Raw genomic sequence first — 8,087 nt, forward strand, 5'->3', positions numbered from 1 at the left:
GAAGAACTCTACTTATGAGAGTGTAAAGTCAGACTACTTTTGTTAGGGTTTGGTAAACTGCCTATAGCACTTGTGAAGTTGGGATAACGTGTATGACCTTTAATGCGTGGCTATAAAAAAAAAAAAAAAATAGAAATATGTGTTGATATGTGCTGGTTTTCCAATTTTATCACAAGATATGAAACTTCAAAGGCATCATGTCTACTTTCATATTGATAAAGTTTTGAGAATCATACACTACATGAAAGATCAAACCCAAAGGGTAATTACATTTAAGTGTCAACATATAATTGTAATAACATAATTTTTTTAAAAACTATTTTTTATTATTTGAAACAAGTGGGGGAATGTTGGATTATTTCAAATTCCCTCCAATTTGACTTTGACTTCTTTTGAAGTTTCCATCTAATGTGATGTTTTGTTAGTCCCATATTGAAAAGAAAAACAAACTTTTAGTGGTTTATAAGCGAATGAATTTCATAATACATAAATTAGAATATAAGGATAAACACACAATAGTAGTGTCCCGCACGCATGCGCGCACGACACATTAACGCTTTAGACACACTTAGCACTTATGCATTGTCGCAAGTGACGAGATTTTTTATAACATTTTTTATAATTCAAATGAAATGGTATGTTTTTTCATTTTTTGATAGTTTTTATTAACTGTCAATGACAATTATTTTCACACATTTCTAATAGAAACTATTTTATTTAAAATTTAAATGAAACAATCAACTGTTATGCAATTACATCTTTTCGAAATTCTAAGATTACTGTTCAGAATTTACAATCTGCACACTATATAAATAATGTTATATCCTGAGGGCAAGATTGCTATATTCTCTTTTGCATAACTCATTTTCGTGATTGAGAGGCAATATTTATCTAAGTGACAGATTAACAATCACCTCACTGTCATCTACTTTTAAATATCTATTTGATTTTGTAGCAATTCACAATTAAAAAAAATTAATTTTTTCATATAAATCTTACATTTATCCATTTTTAAAAATGAGTGCGGTGGAAATACACATGTTAAGACTATTTAAGTCATGTTCCTAATATTTATTGTTTATTTAACATTTCTCGAAATATTTATTCTTTCAACAATAAATATTGTAGAGTAAACTTTATATATATATATATATATATATAAATATATTTATATATCGCTGAGTTAAACTCTCAAGTGGGAGCCAATCATTTTTCTTTTTAGATTGAACATCTGGAGTTAATCTTCTAGATAGAGAAAAAAATATTATAGGGCTTTCAACAACTATTTGCCTTAATGTCAGCCATGCCAAAGTGGAGAGGTCTTATCTGTTGGAGAGGTTTATGGTCAAAACTGACTAACAAAACCTCAAATACCTAATAGACCAAAAGGCGGGAACTCCTCTATAGCAAAAATGGGTATCCAAGCTAATTGGTACGATTTTGTTGTGGAATATAAAAAGGAGGCAAGAAATAGGGTTGTTGATACACTCTTAAGAAAAGGGTAGGAAGAAAAGACTACCCTTATGTTGATCACCTTCCCAACGATGGACTGGATAAAGGATTTGAAAGCAACATATGCCATTGATCAACAAGTGCAAACTCTTATATATCTCCTTCCTTCAAGAAGACAAGCTGAATAGTGACTATGGATTAAGGGCGGGCTTACTTGTGTACAAAAACAAGTTGTTTATTCCTAACACGAAAAGTTTAAAAACATGCTACTATAGGTAACACATAACAGTCCTTGAAGAGGTCATTCTGGATATGACAAGACCACACAAATGTTTAAGAGGGATTTTTATTGGCCAGGACAAAAAATGATGTGAATATATTTATTAGAGGTTGTGACCTATGTCAAAGTGTTAAAGCTGCTAACACTCACCCAAGTGGATTACTGCAACCACTCCACATACCGTCTCAACCCTAGACCCACATCACCATGGATTTTGTGGAAGACCTACCCAATTTAAAAGGGTTTAGCAGCCTGTGGGTGGTGGTTGATAGACTCACAAAATACAGTCACTTCTGCCCTCTCAAACACCCTTATTCAGCGAAGGATGTGATTGATCTCTTCCTCAGGACTTGAAGCTACATAGAATACCTCAATCAATAATGTTTAACAAAGACATCACCTTCACTAGCCATTTTTTGCAAGAGTTTTTTCTTCTCTAAGGAGTTCAGATGTCGCTCAATACAGCTTACGAGCTCCAAATAGATGGTCAAACAGGCTATAAACAAGACCCTAGAGAACTACCTATGTTGCTTCACAAGGGATAGACCAAGTGATGGGTCCTTATGAATACCACTGATCAAGTGGTGGTACAACTTTACCCCACACATGTCAACTAAAATCACCCTATTCGAGGCTCTTTATGGCTATCTCCCTCCCAGGCTACTAGATTATGTACATGAACAACTAAAATGGAAGTTGTGGAAGCCACCCTACGTTCCCAAGACTAGATCTCCATATTACTCGAACACAACTTACTCAATGCACAAAATCGTATGAAAAAGTATTCTGACTTGAAAATGAAAGATCAAGAACTCACATAAGGGTACTGGGTTTACTTGAGGCTCCAACCACATTTTCCTTTCCATCCTAGACCTAGATGTCATTTGACGAGTCCTTCAACAATGCCCAAACCCTAGATTTTTGTTCCTTGTTTTTTGTTTTTTAGGTTTTAATAATCAGAAACGAATAAAATAAGAATTTATACATTCATAAGGCACGGATATTAATTTGATAGGATGGATTATTTTTTTTATCTCAAAAAGTAAGAATTTACTATGTTGACGTTGGAATTGACCAATCAGAAGGTATTTCCACATTTGATAAATCATAACGAAACTAGATTCACTTTTGTTTTGAGTTCATCAGTAAAAATAGAATAATGTTATTCTAAGTTCTCTACATTATATATTATTTACATTACATAATTTAATTTGAAAGATATTTAAGTCACATGAATTGTGTTCTACACATTGACTTGAGAAAAGAATAAGGCATTGTTTGGATTCAAAAAGCATCTAAACACATCTCATCTAATCTAATCATTACAATTTTTTCAAATTTTCAAACAAAATATAATCAATAATTTAATTTTTTTCAAATTTCAAAACAAAAATAATATTAAAAGAATAATATTCTAACAATATTTTATTCAACTTTTAATTTTCATCTCATCTCATTTTATTTTATCTCACCTCATTTTATTTTATCTCAATTCACTATCTAAACCTCCCTTAATTCATAAAAAAATAACAAGCAAAATAAAAATAGAAACTTATTATTGTGAAAAACATATAATAAGAGAGAAATAATTTGAATGATTTAGCATTCCGGTCAGAGTCGTAGAAGGATTATAAATTGGTCGAAGGAAGATGATTATGTTGTACCTGGTGAGAGTTGGTCCCGGGTCCGACACCCTTTTTTTTTTTAATTTAATGATTAAAAAAATATTTTTTAATGATGTTATAATTTTATTTATCTGAAAAATGTTTGAGATGATTAGAAAACTACATGAAAAACAAAAAAAAAAAAAAAAAAAATACACTTATCGAGACATTTTCTCGAGACATTTCAGCGGTAGCAATAGTGCCACCTTTTTTTTTATAATCTTTAACTTTAAAATCTTTTTATTTTTATTTTTTGAGAACAACTTTAAAATTTTTTTAAAAGGCGGTAAATATTCCGTTGCTGATGATTTGTACTTGTTTTTAAAATTAAAAGAGTTAAAAGAAATTCTCAAGACAAGCTGTTACCACTGATCGCCAACTTTGTCATTCAAATAACATGCATTCACCCATTTATGTCATTTAACTCTTCGGCGGCTGAATAATAAAACTAGTTACCGTGGCTTAAATTTGAATTTAAAAAAAAATCCAAAAAATAGCCGTTTATGATCTTCCAATAGTAAAAGAACACGAGAGAAGATACGGCCGTCCCCCTTTCCCCTCCCCGACGTTCACGCACGCATATATGATATTTATACGCCTGTATATTTACTATTCCTCACAAAAAAGTAGCCGTTCGGAGATAGAGAGAGAGTAGTGGTTTATTGTGGCTCACACTTCAACGGAGAGAATGGTGGTTTTCACGGCAATAAAGACGCATTCGATGGTCCAAACTGTAAGCATTGCAATAAATCTGTTACTGGTCTGATTCGTATTCTTCGCCGAAGGGATTTTCATTGATTTGGCTAAGAGATTCACAATTGGACCTGATTCCAAACGTGGCCTTGCTCTCTTCTCGACGGTTGCTTGATTGAGAAGACAAAAGGTCCTAACCTCCCTCATGTAAAGTCTTTTGAACACCAAATCTTCCGTAATTTTGTTTATTTTTATCTTTGATTTTTGAGTTCATTCTTATATCTTTATTTATTATATATTTAGTCTTTTAGCTTTGTGTCCTAGAAAGACGGCAACTGTAATGGCTGTGAAAGAGACCTTAAGGTCAGCCTCTTGGCACTTTTTCCGGTATATTATTCTTGGTGGATGAGATTTATTGGTGCTCAGGGTGATCATCGAAGGCATGTCCGGTATAATTCTCTAATTGCTGTAGTCTTTTAACTTTGAGTCGTTTGAATTTAAATTTTTTTTTTTAACTTATCAATCTATCAATGTTAATGCTTGTCGTGGAGCATGTTGAATTGGATGGGGTGGGGACTGTTGTTACTCTAGTTCAGAACCATGCCATGGAGCGCTCTGGAATCGTGGTGTTACTCTACTTATGCTGCTTGTCTAAATTCTTGATGAATTTTATCGCTCTCCCTTTTGCCTGTCGTTCTTATAACACCTTATAAGCTATCTTGGACTATGATGAACTTCTTACTTTGTGTTGCAAACACTCTTCTTGAGTTAGGTTCTGCGTCAGATATGTGAAGATAAATTTGAATGAATATAATCATTGGTTGATAGGTTTGGGTCTGCTTGTGCAAAGTCCACATACATTGATTAGTATACATCATATCAAACCAACTCATCAAATAAACACCTAGCTTTAGTAATTGTGCATGACCTCATCTGATAGGATAAATCTGTATGCTTGAGTAGTTATATAGGGTTCCTCATAAGACACGCCACCCTGTCCTCTTAAGTTGGAAAGGATGGGGGCTTATGGTCTTTTAACTCTAAATATTCTGCATGCTCAAGTGTGTCATTGCAAGTGTAGTTGCTGTTAGCCTACTCTGGTTGAAACCGTATGAGACTCTTAATTTCTGTAAGATGATTGCCTACTTTTTTTTTAAGAGCCTCGTTAATAATCTCAGTGAACTTTGTTTAGGTTAGGTAGTCTTGCAAAAGTGCAAGTACTAAAACTAATTCCATTTTCTATAAATAAATTCATATGTGAATCATGTTAGAGATGACTTGTTGGGTAACTGGTGATTACAAGTGTTCTAATCCTTTAATCATTGTTGTTAAACCATTTTTCCAGTGTCTTTCAGCAGTGAATACTTCTTGCTGATCTTTTGCACATCATAATATGTTATTCTTATTTCATTCTTCTTTGTAAATGAGATAAGAAAGGCTAGAAAGGCAGCCTAGTTGTAGCCTGCTCTGTCTACAGAAGATACTTTGGTACATGCCATGCTGGTACTAGAGTGAGATTCATGAAAGCTCCCACTAACATTTGGATCTTTTTTTGTATGAGATCATTTGCAGCTCTCAACTCATGGTGCTTCATATCTATGCTGATGTATGAAGGGCAGAAAAATTGTTTTGGGCAGATATCTTTCTCTCTTCTAGTTGAACTTGAATCACTTCTTTCGTAAGGTAAGGTGAATAAGTTGATTGCAGATATTGGGTTCAATGCTCTTGTATAATTTTCTATATGTTAGAATTTGTCTGGTCAAATATTTGTTACTTTGATCTTGAAAGATAGTCGCTCTTCGCATTAACATTTATTGACAACTGCATTATGATAATTATTGTGCCATCAAGGCATCAACAGGTATTCGCATTAGAAGTTATTTTGTCTCTTGTGAGTCAGCTGTCATTAACCATTAGATTTTTTTTTATTTGTTTTTCTTTCTATAGTTTTAAAGATCAACAGCTTTGTCATTTTTCGTAGTTGTTTGATTCTCGTGTTATATGACTCTATCTTTCATGAACTATTGGTTGATCAGTTTTCATTTTGTGTACGGAATCATAGTCATAAGCTAGTTGCTCATCTTCAAATTAGTTCTTTGTGGTTATGTAGGTTTTGGCTGATAGTGTCTATTTCCCATGTCGGTGTGTGATAGGATAGCAGTACACAGATTCTGACAATGTGGCTGTGAAGTTTGTAAAAATTGATGATAAAAGGTAAGTGTTACGTTTATATTTTGGATTCAAGTCAGCTTGAATATTCAGGATTTTGTTATCTATGTTTTGTTCTTTGAAACATGTATTTACTATGCACATATGAGGTGCTTTTTTTTCCTTTCTCACTCGTAGTTAATTTTTAAGGCATGTTATGCTGTTATATGATAGTTCCTTAAAGATTGCATTTGCATATAGTTCTCTTTTTATTGTCAATCCACTGAAAATGATCTCAAGAAAGAAAGTTTTTCTAATTTATTTGCGGTTTTTTCTTTCAGTTGCGGTTTCGAAACCTTTAAAGTTTTTGAGATGTAGAGAAATATTCCATGCCGCAAATTTACTTTTGTATTTTTGGTTTTCATAGCCTCTAACTACTCTTTGTTATCAACTTCTTGCGCTGGTTACTGTATTTTTTTTTTTTTTTTTGTTATTGATTAATTTTATTATTTAGCAGTATTATTTGATGTTGATTAATTTACTTGTAATGCATATGATTATTATTAATCTTATGGAAAAACAAGAGTTGGAACCTGAGAGAACTAAGTGAAGAGAATGTTAGTTCAATGGTAATGTATGGAATGCTCGGGCATTGATTGAGAAGGGTTCCGGAGTGAACTAGCTCATTCCATGTCTAATTCAGAAGAAAGGACAGCCAGAATGGGACTCATCAGGAAGAATTAGATTGTATAATTTGTTGGGATTTGATTACTCCTTTTGGAGATTGGGGAGGGTATTCTCCTAAGCACTGTGGGAGGTTGTTCGAAGGAAAACCCAGAGCCCAATGCAACCGAGTGATTATATCAAATATATAACTACCTATATACTAAATACATGTACATACCACACATATATACTAATTATATGTACGAAGTCATATATATGATAAATATAAACAAAGTAGTAAGAATTATACTTTGTAGTTATAACTAAATTTGTTCTAACTAAATATATACATATATATATGTATGTATGTATATACCTTGTATGTATGAATATACTAATTATACCTTGTAGAATTCTGCAACATAGTTGAGAGATATATATTTATCTTGCTTCTTCTCATCTTTTCTCCTAAGCACTATGGGAGGTTGTTCGAAGGAAAACCCTGAGCCCAATGCAACCGAGTGATTATATCAAATATATAACTACCTACATACTAAATACATGTACATACCACACATATATACTAATTATATGTACGAAGTCATATATATGATAAATATAAACAAAGTAGTAAGGATTATACTTTGTAGTTATAACTAAATTTGTTCTAACTAAATATATACATATATATATATGTATACATGTATATACAAGGTATATACATGTATACATATATATATACCTTGTATGTATGTATATACTAATTATACCTTGTAGAATTCTGCAACATAGTTGAAAGATATATATTTATCTTGCTTCTTCTCATCTTTCCCCTCCTCCTCTTCCTCTTACTATTGTTACTACTCTTTTCCCTCCTACTCTTCCTCCTCCCTCCTCCTCCCCCTATTCTCTACTCTTCCTCCTCCTCATCTCTTCCTTCTAGATATATTATTTGTATAGTATATTTTTAAAAATTAGTTTTTTTTTTGTTAGATGTGTTTAGAATTTTCGAATTCCTTTTTCAATTCTGAGAGGTTTTAAATTTTAATTGATTAAAAAAAATTGAATCGAGTAAACTCGATTGGATAAGTTTAATGGCTAGTCTTCAACTTTATCCAAAGGAGGTAGATACTTTCTAGGTCTATAGATGACATTTTGTACTCACTATTTTTTTTTCTTTTCTA

General features: G+C 32.4%; 1 long non-coding RNA gene across 3 annotated transcripts; it reads left to right on the plus strand.

Annotated features, from left to right (window-relative positions):
• Nucleotides 1-3,943: 3,943 nt before the first annotated feature.
• On the plus strand, nt 3,944-7,215 carry LOC121240318. 3 transcript variants are annotated; one of them, XR_005935517.1, is made up of 4 exons: nt 3,944-4,296; nt 4,393-4,452; nt 5,662-5,772; nt 6,243-7,215. It is a non-coding gene; the product is annotated as an uncharacterized LOC121240318 (long non-coding RNA). The 3 variants fall into 3 exon arrangements; XR_005935515.1 differs by having other exon boundaries at nt 3,949-4,296; nt 5,662-7,215; XR_005935516.1 differs by having other exon boundaries at nt 3,950-4,296; nt 4,414-4,452; nt 5,662-7,215.
• The last annotated feature ends 872 nt before the right edge of the window (nt 7,216-8,087 follow it).

Source organism: Juglans microcarpa x Juglans regia, chromosome 7S (assembly GCF_004785595.1).
Source record: "Juglans microcarpa x Juglans regia isolate MS1-56 chromosome 7S, Jm3101_v1.0, whole genome shotgun sequence".
Taxonomy (NCBI): domain Eukaryota; kingdom Viridiplantae; phylum Streptophyta; class Magnoliopsida; order Fagales; family Juglandaceae; genus Juglans; species Juglans microcarpa x Juglans regia.